Source organism: Triticum urartu, chromosome 5A (genome assembly GCF_056163025.1).
Source record: "Triticum urartu cultivar PI428250 chromosome 5A, HENAU_Tu73, whole genome shotgun sequence".
Taxonomy (NCBI): domain Eukaryota; kingdom Viridiplantae; phylum Streptophyta; class Magnoliopsida; order Poales; family Poaceae; genus Triticum; species Triticum urartu.
In genome coordinates this window covers 427,175,454-427,187,225 of record NC_141877.1, presented here as the reverse complement: position 1 = coordinate 427,187,225, position 11,772 = coordinate 427,175,454, and positions in this window count along the sequence as shown.

Genomic DNA, 11,772 nt, shown 5'->3' with positions numbered 1-11,772 from the left:
GCAAGGAGCTAACGTGTTTTCGAAGATCGACCTGCGATCAGGTTACCACCAGCTGAAGATTCGAGAAAAGGATATACCTAAGACAGCTTTTACCACAAGGTATGGGCTTTATGAGTATACAGTTATGTCATTTGGATTGACTAACACCCCTGCCTATTTCATGAGTATGATGAATAAGGTGTTCATGGAGTTCTTGGATAAGTTTGTCGTGGTGTTCATTGATGATATTTTAGTATACTCAAAGAATGAAGAGGAACACAAGGAGCATTTGCGCTTAGTACTCGAGAAACTCAGGGAGCATCAGTTGTATGCCAAGTTCAGCAAATGTGAGTTTTGGTTGAAGGAAGTTGGATTTCTTGGACATGTTATATCACGAGAAGGTATAGCAGTAGACCCCACCAAAGTTCAGTCAGTAACTGAGTGGTTGGCACCCACCTCAGTTGGAGAGATCCGTAGTTTTCTTAGACTCGCGGGATACTATCAGAGATTCATTGAAAATTTCTCTAAGATTGCGAAGCCTATGACGACGTTGTTGAAGAAGGACACCAAGTTCCATTGGACTGAGGAATGTGAAGCAAGTTTCCAGGAGTTGAAGAAACGTTTGACTATAGCCCTAGTGCTGATTCTGCCGGATATACACAAGGATTTCCAAGTGTATTGCGACGCCTCTCGCTTAGGACTTGGAGGAGTACTTATGCAAGAGAAGAGTTGTTTCATATGCCTCACGACAACTTCGACCGCATGAGTTGAATTATGCCACACATGACTTGGAGTTGGCAGCCGTAGTACATGCACTCAAGACCTAGAGACATTTTATCATTGGAAACCATTGTGATGTGTACACGGATCATAAGAGTTTGAAGTACATTTTTACACAGAAGGAGTTGAACCTCAGGCAAAGAAGATGGTTGGAGCTTATAAAGGATTATGACATGAAGTTGCACTATCATCTGGGAAAGGCCAATGTCGTAGCAGACGCTTTGAGCCGAAAGAGTTATGCCAATACCTTAGTAACAGGAGGATTGCCAAAGGAGTTAGCAGAAGATTTTAGGGAGCTACGTTTAGAGATTGTTCCCAAAGGCCTTGTTACAACTATGGAAGTTGAGTCAACCTTGTTGGGAAAGATTCGAGACGCCCAGAAGGATGACAAAGAAATTGTTGAGATAAAGGAGAAGATGAGTGAAGGCAAAGCCAAAGGTTTTCGTAAGGATGAGCACGACACCTTGTGGTTTGAAGACCGTATTTTTGTGCCCAATAATGCCGAGATCAGGAAGTTGATATTACAAGAAGCTCACGACTCACCATACTCGATACACCCTGGAAACACCAAGATGTATTTGGATTTGAAGGAGCATTTATGGTGGACTGGAATGAAGAAGGATATTGCCGAGTATGTAGCCGTATGTGATGTATGTTAGAGAGTGAAGGCAGAACATCAGAAACCAGCAGGATTACTATAGCCTATGCCGATACCCGAATGGAAGTGGGATAAGCTTGGCATGGATTTTATCACCGGATTACCCAGGGCCCGATCGTGATATGATTCTATCTGGGTAGTAGTGGACCGTTTGACCAAAGTATCTCACTTTATCCCAGTGAAAACCACATATACAAGTGCAAAGTTGGCCAAGATATATATGACCAGGATCGTATGTCTGTATGGAGTTCCGAGGACCATCGCGTCAAACAGAGGAACACAGTTTACTTCAAAGTTTTGGCATCAATTGCACCAGACTTTAGGAACCAGGCTAGAGTTCAGTACATCTTTTCACCCGCGGACAGATGGACAGACTGAGAGAGTCAATCAGATTCTGGAGGACATGTTGAGAGCTTGTGCACTAGACTACGGGTCTAGTTGGGATGATAATTTACCCTACGCGGAATTCTCGTACAACAATAGCTACCAGGCCAGTTTGAAGATGGCACCTTTTGAAGCACTGTACGGAAGAAGATGCCGAACCCCGTTGATGTGGGATGAAGTTGGAGACTGCCAGTTGTTTGGACCGGATTTGATTAAGGAGTCTGAGGAGAAGGTTAAGCTGATTCAAGATAGGCTGAAGGTAGCTTAGTCCAAACAAAAGAGTTATGCAAACTCGAAACGCAAGGAGGTAGTCTATGAAATCAGAGACAGAGCATATCTGCGAGTGTCACCTCTGCCAGGAGTTAAGCGTTTTAGAGTTAAGGGAAAATTAGCCCCGAGATTTGTAGGACCGTACCGTGTTCTGGAGCACATGGGAGAGGTTGTCTACAAGTTAGAATTACCTGAAGGACTGTCAGGAGTTCATGATGTGTTTCACGTTTCCCAGTTATAGAAGTGCCATGCCAAGATGGACGATATTCCTCCGAGAGATACAGTGCCCCTGGAAGCAATACAGTTGGACAGTGATTTGACGTATGAGGAGAAACCAATCAAGATTCTCGAGTTTGCCATTCGAGTTACCCACAGCAAGGTTATCAAGTTTTGCAAAGTTCAGTGGAGCCACCACACCGAGGACGAAGCCACCTGGGAAAGAGAGGATGATCTACACAAAGACCACCCACACCTATTTTCTAGCCAACCCGAATCTCGAGGGCGAGATTCATCTTAAGGGGGGTAGGTTTGTAACATCCCAAATTTTCAATTTGGAATGTTATACATAGGTCATTCATGCATATCATATTTTATCGCATTTCGTTCTTCTGATCCTCAAAATCCTAAGCAACTCAAGGACCCTCGAAGAGAGTTGGGGATTTTCCCTCGTTATCATATTTGAGTTTTATCAAATATTGGAACAAGGATCACTTTGGTTTTAATTATTTTTCTTCCCCAAAAATATTTCCTATTAAAATTATATGAGAGGAGATAATATGACTTCTCCAAAATAAATGAAATGTTGGAGGAAAAATATTAAAATCAATTTGTATTTTTATTTGGGGTTTTATCACTATTTTATTTGAATTAGGACAAATATGTGTTTTTCAAAATTGCATTAGAGGCCCAAATAAATGTTCACCTTGTCCGGCGTATTTTTAGAGGATGGGGAAAATTTATTTCAGCATTTTTGGAGTCTGTTAGTATTTCTTTTCTTTGTTTTTCTGTGCGGAATTATTTTAAAAAAATCAACCGATCTAGCCGGGTCGTGCCCGACTAGGACTTGCCCGGCCGACCTTTATAACCAGCGCCCCGACCCCCGCAGCCGACCAACCCGTCCCGCCGCCAAAACCCTAACCCTAACCCGCCACCGCTGCTGCCGGACTTCGCCACCGCCCACGCCGCCCACCACCCCGCCGCCGGATGCCATCGCCGCCGCCCGCCGCCGATTCCGCCGCCCACCGGAGTTGCTCGCCGCCGCCGCCGGACTTCCGCCGAAGACGCCGTCGGTTTTTGCCGGAAAACCGTACGGTTTGTTAAACCCGCTGTTATTTTCTTTTAGATCGATTTTTTTCCGGTTTAGTTACTTAGCGAACACCCGTTCGTACGTTCGTTTTAACAAACGGTTTTCACCCATTAACCGTAGACAGCGAACGTTCGTTCGTTAGCCTGTTCGTCAGTTTTCTTTTTCCAGGGTTTTCCCGCGATTATTTTCGATCGCGATTTCTGCCCTGTTTTTGTTTTAGTTTATCTTTTCGCTCGTTTATCGGAATCAGGCGATTCAAGCGCCTAGATCTTCGTCTCGAAGCCCTCTTTCTGTTTAATCAACTTGAATAAGATTTTGGTACTGTAAAATTTGACTTTAGTCCAGATTAGTAATGGGGTCTTGTTTCTTTCGCAGTTTGAGTTTCGTTGCTTCGTTTGGTTTGATTCTTTTTGCAAACTAGAGTCTTCAGTTGAACTTTCCGGTTAGATCTTATTATTCAAGATTTACCCGTGCATCTTTGCTTGATTGCTTACATATGCTATTGTTTGTTTGCGATAGAACACCCGGAGTGAGAAGCGTGATACTACGAGTCTTTAGGATTTGCAGAACGTCAGCAAGGCAAGTAACACTTTGATCATACCCCTTCATCACCCATTTTTTATGCATTAGTTTCAACCTTCACACATTGCATCGGTAGGATCTCTTAACATGTGGGTCTGGGAAGTAGATAATGAGGTAGAACCTATTACTTGTTTTATTATCAAACCCTTGGGAGTTACTTCTACATTATGCTTATATTGCCATGCTATGCTCGTAGACGTGGTTGGGTTTGAGTGTATCCATGACAGATGTGAGTTGTTAATTAATGGTTCAACTTAAGGTGGCAACTTTAATACACATCTAGGTGGATTGTTTGTGGGCACCTGGAGAATCCAGTGTAGTCCTATGATATCCCGGAGTACCCGTGTGATCATCCTACGGTCCGCCACCCAGGCTCAAAGGGATCATAAGACTATTCATGCTAGAAACTTCCGTGTGCAGCCACAAGCCATTATGGGCTCTGGCATAGTTGAGTAGGTTGCGTGAGCTCTTGAAGAGGTGGACTAGCAGATGTAGGGGATTGTAGGTGTACCGGTCCGCCCGGAGTAGAGAGCAAATGCTTCTGAAAGACTGTGTCTCGGTCATCCGTTTCTCAAACACAATGCAGTGCGAGAAATACAACGGAGGAGATCGAGTCTTGTGGGGAAAAGTGTGCAAAACTCTGCAGAGTGTATAAACTAATCATGGCTAGCCGTGTCCCCGGTTATGGACATCTTGAGTATCTGGCCCTTGGATTATCATATGGATCTCATCACTCTAAAATTAATTTGTTGGGTTGATAATTACTTTTAATTGGGATTGAGTTGGAGGACCTTGTCAATATTGTTCAACTACCATGATAGTTAAATAAAATATATTCCTTTGTTGTAGGAAAAAATTGGCTTTTCGCAAAACATATTAACCATACAGCCTCCACCAGCCATATATGCATGTAGTGATAGTATTTATCATTACTCTCCTGTGTTACATTGCCAGCATATTCCATGTGCTGACCCATTTTTGGGCTGCAACATATCATGTTGCCGACTTTTTAGACGAGGAGTAAGGTGCGATAGGTTGTTTGTCATGCACTCAGCTATGCCGTTGGAGTTGATGGACTCACTTTATCTTCCAAGCCTTCCGCTGTTATCGTATTAGATGGCCTTAAGCCATATTTATTGTAATAAGTTCTCTCTTGAGACATTCGATGTAATAAGTGTGTGATTTCCACTCTGTTATAAATCCTTCGAGTACTGTGTGTGTCAGCATTACCAATCCAGGGATGACACTGAAGCACAGAGACTTGACCGTTTGAGGTCGGGTCGCTACAAAACTGTGCGCCCCCTCCATAGTTTACGCCTCCGGTCATATCTTCGTTGTGCTTTGCGAAGCCCTGCACGGATCACTTCACCATCAGCGTCACCATGCAGTCATGCTAACGAAACTCTCCCTTGACACTTTGCTGGATCAAGAGTTCTAGGGACGTCATCGAGCTGAACGTGTGCAGAACTCGAAGTACCGTACATTCGGTTCTTGATCGGTCAGAACGAGAAGAAGTTCGACTACATCAACCGCGTTGTCAAACGCTTCCCCTTTCGGTGTACGAGGGTACATGGACACACTCTCCCCCTCTCGTAGCTATGCATCTCCTAGATATATCTTGCGTGATCGTAGGATTTTTTTTGAAATACTACGTTCCCCAACCGTGGCATTCGAGCTAGGTCTATGCGTAGATGATTTGCACGAGTAGAACACAAAGAGTTGTGGGCGATCATAGTCATACTGCTTACCACCAACGTCTTATTTTGATTTGGCGGTAATGTTGGATGAAGTGGCCCGGACCAACCTTACATGACCACGTTCATGAGACCGGTTGCACTGACAGACATGCAACTTGTTTTGCATAAAGGTGGCTGGCGGGTGTCTGTTTGTCCAACTTTAGTTGAATCGAGTGTGACTACGCCCGGTCCTTGTGGAAGGTTAAAACAACACACTTGATGAAAAATCGTTGTGGTTTTTGATGCGTAGGTAAGAATGGTTCTTGCTAAGCCCGTAGCAGCCTCGTAAAACTTGCAACAACAAAGTAGAGGACGTTTAACTTGTTTTTGCAGGGCATGTTGTGATGTGATATGGTCAAGACATGATGAGATATAAATTGTTGTATGGGATGATCATGTTTTGTTAAAGTTATCGGCAACTAGCAGGAGCCTTATGGTTGTCTCTTTATTGCATAAGATGCAAGCGCCATATAATTGCTTTACTTTATCGCTATGCGATAGCAATAGTTGGCGAGACGACCATGTGACGACACGTTGATAAAGATCAAGATGATGGAGATCATGGTGTCATGCCGGTGACGATGGAGATCATGGTGGTGCTTTGGAGATGGAGATCGAAGGCACAAGATGATGATGGCCATATCATGTCACATATTTTGATTGCATGTGATGTTTATCCTTTATGCATCTTATTTTGCTTAGTACGATGGTAGCATTATGAGATAATCCCTTACTAAAATTTCAAGGTATAAGTGTTCTCCCTGAGTATGCACCGTTGCGACAGTTCTTCGTGCTGAGACACCACGTGATGATCGGGTGTGATAAGCTTTACGTTCACATACAATGGGTGCAAGCCAGTTTTGCACATGCAGAATACTCGGGTTAAACTTGACGAGCCTAGCATATGCAGATATGGCCTCGGAACACTGAGAGCGAAAGGTCGAACGTGAATCATATAGTAGATATGATCAACATAGTGATTTTCACCATTGAAAGCCACTGCATCTCACGTGATGATCGGACATGGTTTAGTTGATATGGATCACGTGATCATTTAGATGACTAGAGGGATGTATATCTAAGTGGGAGTTCTTAAGTAATATGATTAATTGAAATTAAATTTATCATGAACTTAGTCCTGATAGTATTTGCATATCTATGTTGTAGATCAATTGCTCACGTATAGCTTCCCCGTTTTATTTATGATATGTTCCTAGATAAAACTATGTTAAAAGTTGATAGTAGCAATTATGCGGACTAGGTCCGTGATCTGAGGATCATCCTCATTGCTGCATAGAAGAATTATGTCCTTGATGCACCGCTAGGTGACAGAAATATTGTAGGAGCAAATGCAGACGTTATGAATGTTTGACAAGCTCGGTATGATGACTACTTGATAGTTTAGTGCACCATGCTTTACGGCTTAGAACCAGGACTTCAAAATGTTTTGAAATGCCTTGGAGCATATAAGATGTTCCAATAGTTGAAATTAGTCTTTCAGACTCATGCCCGTGTCAAGAGGTATGAGACCTCTGACAGTACTTTGCCTATGAGATGGAGGAGAATAGCTCAACTAGTGAGCATGTGCTCAGAATGTCTAGGTACTACAATAGCTTGAATCAAGTGGGAGTTAATCTTCCAGATAAGATAGTGATTAACAGAGTTCTCTAGTCACTATCACCAAGTTACTAGAACTTCATGATGAACTATAATATGCAAGGGATGACGAAAACGATTCCCCGAGCTCTTCACGATGTTGAAAATGGTGAAGGTAGAAATCAAGAAAAGCATCAAGTGTTGATGGTTGACAAGACCACTAGTTTCAAGTAAAAGGGCAAGGGAAAGAAAGGGGACTTCAAGAAGAATGACAAGCAAGTTGCCACTCCCATGAAGAAGCCCAAAACTAGACCCAAGCCTAAAACTGAGTGCTTCTACTGCAAAGGAAATGGTCACTGGAAGCGGAACTGCCCCAAATACTTGGCGGATAAGAAGGATGGCAAAGTGAAAGGTATAGTTGATATACATGTTATTGATCTGTACTTTACTAGTGTTCATAGTAACCCCAGGGTATTTGGTACCGGTTCAGTTGCTAAGATTAGTAACTCAAAACAGGAGTTGCAAAATGAACAGAGACTAGTTAAGGGCGAGGTGACGATGTGTGTTGGAAGTGATTCCAAGGTTGATAAGATCACCATCGCACACTCCCTCTACCTTCGAGATTAGTGTTGGACCAAAATAAATGTTATTTGGTGTTTGTGTTGAGCACGAATATGATTGGATCATGTTTATTATGATACGGTTATTCATTTAAGTCAGAGATAATTGTTGTTCTGTTTACATGAATAAAATCTTCTATGGTCATACACCCAATGTAAATGGTTTATTGAATCTCGATCGTAGTAATACACATATTCATAATATTGAAGCCAAAAGATGCAAAGTTAATAATGATAGTGCAACTTATTTGTGGCACTGCCGTTTAGGTCATATTGGTGTAAAGCGCATGAAGAAACTCCATGCTGATGGGCTTTTGGAATCACTTGATACTTGTGAACCATGCCTCATAGGCAAGATGACTATCCAGAACAATGGAGCGAGTAACAAACTTATTGGAAATAATACATACTGATGTATGCGGTCCGATGAGTGTTGATGCTTGCGGCGGGTATCGTTATTTTCTGACCTTCACAGATGATTTCAGCAGATATGGGTATATCTACTTGATGAAACATAAGTCTGAAATATTCGAAAAGTTCAAAGAATTTCAGAGTGAAGTGGAAAATCATCGTAACAAGAAAATTAAGTTTCTACGATCTGATCGTGGAGGTGAATATTTGAGTTATGAATTTGGTCTTCATTTGAAACAATGTGTAATAGTTTTGCAACTCACGCCACCCGGAACACCACAACACAATGGTGCGTTCGAACGTCGTAACCGTACTTTATCAGATATGGTGTGATCTATGATGTCTCTTACCGACTTACCACTATCGTTTTGGGGTTATGCATTAGAGACAGTTGCATTCATGTTAAATAGGGCACCGTCTAAATCCATTGAGACGACACCGTATGAACTATGGTTTGGCAAGAAACCAAAGATGTTGTTTCTTAAAGTTTGGGGTTGCGATGCTTATGTGAAAAGGTTTCAAACTGATAAGCTCGAACCCAAATCGGAGAAGTGCATCTTCATAGGATACCCAAAAGAAACTGTTGGGTACACCTTCTATCATAGATCCGAAGGCAAGATATTCGTTGCTAAGAATGGATCCTTTCTAGAGAAGGAGTTTCTCTCGAAAGAAGTGAGTGGGAGGAAAGTAGAACTTGATGAGGTAATTGTACCTGCTCCCTTATTTAAAAGTAGTACATCATAGAAATCAGTTCCAGTGATTCCTACACCAATTAGTGAGGAAGCTAATGATGATGATCATGAAACTTCAGATCAAGTTACTACCGAACCTTGTAGGTCAACCAGAGTAAGATCCGCACTAGAGTGGTAAGGTAATCCTGTTCTGGAGGTCATGTTACTTGACCATGATGAACCTACGAACTATGAGGAAGCGATGATGAACCCAGATTCCGCGAAATGGCTTGAGGCCATGAAATCTGAGATGGGATCCATGTATGAGAACAAAGTGTGGACTTTGGTTGACTTGCCCGATGATCGGCAAGCCGTTGAGAATAAATGATCTTCAAGAGGAAGACGGCCGCTGATAGTAGTGTTACTATCTACAAAGCTCGACTTGTCGAAAAGGGTTTTTCACAAGTTCAAGGTGTTGACTGCGATGAGATTTTCTCACTCGTAGCGATGCTTAAGTATGTCCGAATCATGTTAGCAATTGCCACATTTTATGAACTCTGGCAAATGGATGTCAAAACTTGTCGGTGTTCTGGGAACGGGGGTCACCAGACTTGCCTGCCTGCGGCCTGCGGCGTGGCTCAAAAGGGGGCCTAGCACGGCCCATCTTCACAGACCCAAGAACCCTCGCGAGGGGCCAAGCCTCGCGGGGCAGACGACATGGAGCTTCCTCAGGCACAGCCTCATCAGGCTGGCTCACGAGGAGGCGGAGAGATCAAGGCGGGGTACCTCATGAGGTGCCCGTGATGCAAGCCATGACGACCAAAGGCGCCAAGCGGGCACCAGCCGCGTAGTGTCCTCCTTTCCTCTTTGGTGCAAAGGGAGCAAGCGCAGGCGAGAGCATCAAGCAAAGGCACCCATTTCGGTGCAACGAGACCAAGACCAGTCCAACGGCAGGGAGGAAGTCATTGTGGAGCCCAAGCCAGCGTCACCACCAGAGCCTTTGGCAGGCAAGGACCAACTTTAGTCAGGATAAGTGTACCAGATGTTCCCCTTCAAAATGGCCAATTGTTGGCGCCCTTCCCGCTCAATATTTGGGAAGAGGCCCAGGGCCTTTGCCTATAAATAGGACTAGCCACCCCTAGGGTAGAGGGGCAATCAAGAAGGGAGAATCTAGAAGCCAAGAGAGAAACCAGCCAGGATCGGATCGAGTAGCATCACACACACACACAGAGAAGGGCGTCTGAACTCCTCCTAGCAGTTCATCCCCCCAGCCAAGAACAGACCCTCGCGAGGCTGTTCTTCCTTGTATTGCTCATCATCATCAGCCCAAGAGGCAATCCACCACACCACACACTGGAGTAGGGTATTACACCACAACGGTGGCCCGAACCAGTATAAACCCTGTGTCTCTTGTGCTGTTCTTTCCATAGCTTAGATCTTAGCGAGGCGGAGGGGTGCAGGTAGGTAGAAGGCGAAATCTCCGCGCGCACCCCAGTGTTCGAACCTCAAGGGTCTGCCGGAACCCGAAATCCGACATTTGGCGCGCCAGGTAGGGGTGCGCCGGAATTCGTCTTCCACCACCCCGTTCTCCTCCGACCATCGCGTCCATGTCTGACGCTCGTCGGGCCCGCGCCGAGCGCCGGGCCGCTCTCGCTTCCCGCGTCGCCCAGATGGCTCCTGTCGGCGGGCGTCCTCGCCGTTCCCCGTCACCTGCCGTCAACGCCGCCACCGGCCCGGCGGGGAACGAGCAGCAAGCGTCGTCTCAGCATCCGTCCGTGCGGCAAGACGGCTGCACCGCTACTCCCTCGCTCACCCCAGCTGGTTCTTCGTCCCGCGCGCTCCGTGCACCCATGGAGGCTCGAGCTGCGCTCATCGCGGCAAACGAGCTCCTACGCTACTGTCCCATCGACGACGTCTACGAAGAATGGCTCGACCACGTCGCCGAGCTCGTCCGCGCCGCAGGGGGCTCTCCTGCGCCGTCCGTTCCGCTGCACCGCACCGCACCCCGCCCCGCGCGGGCGACGAAGCTCTGGGGGCGCCCCAGCCGCCTCCTCCTCAAGAAGGCGCCATGGCTCCAAGGCGCGTGGCCCCTGGGCGGAACCCGCTCCGTCAGGTGCCAGCGCGGCAAGAGCAGATCTGCCAAGAAGTCCCTCGCCCGCAAGAAGCTGCCCGGGCACTCCCTGCTCCAGCACATTGTGACCATGCTCCTGCTCCCGCACGTCAAGACCCCGTGCTGCTCCCAGCTGTAGCGCGTGGGGACATGCAGGACCAAGCTCTCCGCCACCCAAGGCCTCCCGTGGCCACAACAGGCTGCCGTGCCTTCACCACCGAGCTACGCAGCGTCGCGTGGCCCGGCAAGTTCAAGCCAGACCTGCCTCCTCGTTACGACGGCACAGACGACCCTGCGGAGTTCCTCCAGCTCTATGAGCTAGGCATCGAAGCTGCCAACGAAGACGAGAAGGTCATGGAAAACTGGTTTCCCATGGCGCTCAAGGATGGGGCCCGCACCTGGCTTCTGAACCTGGCTCCAGGCACGATCTCCTCCTGGGACGAGATGCGCACCCGCTTCATCGCCAACTTCCAAGGTACTCGCGACCGGCCACCCGCCATGAGCGACATGTGCCGCATCAAGCAACAACCTAGAGAGACCCTGCAGAAGTACATCCAGTGCTTCAACAACGCACGCCTCAAGATTCCCATGGTGACCGAGGAGGCCATCATCTCAGCCTTCTCCGACGGCATGCGCGATGTCAAGATGAAGGAGGAGCTGGCGATGCAT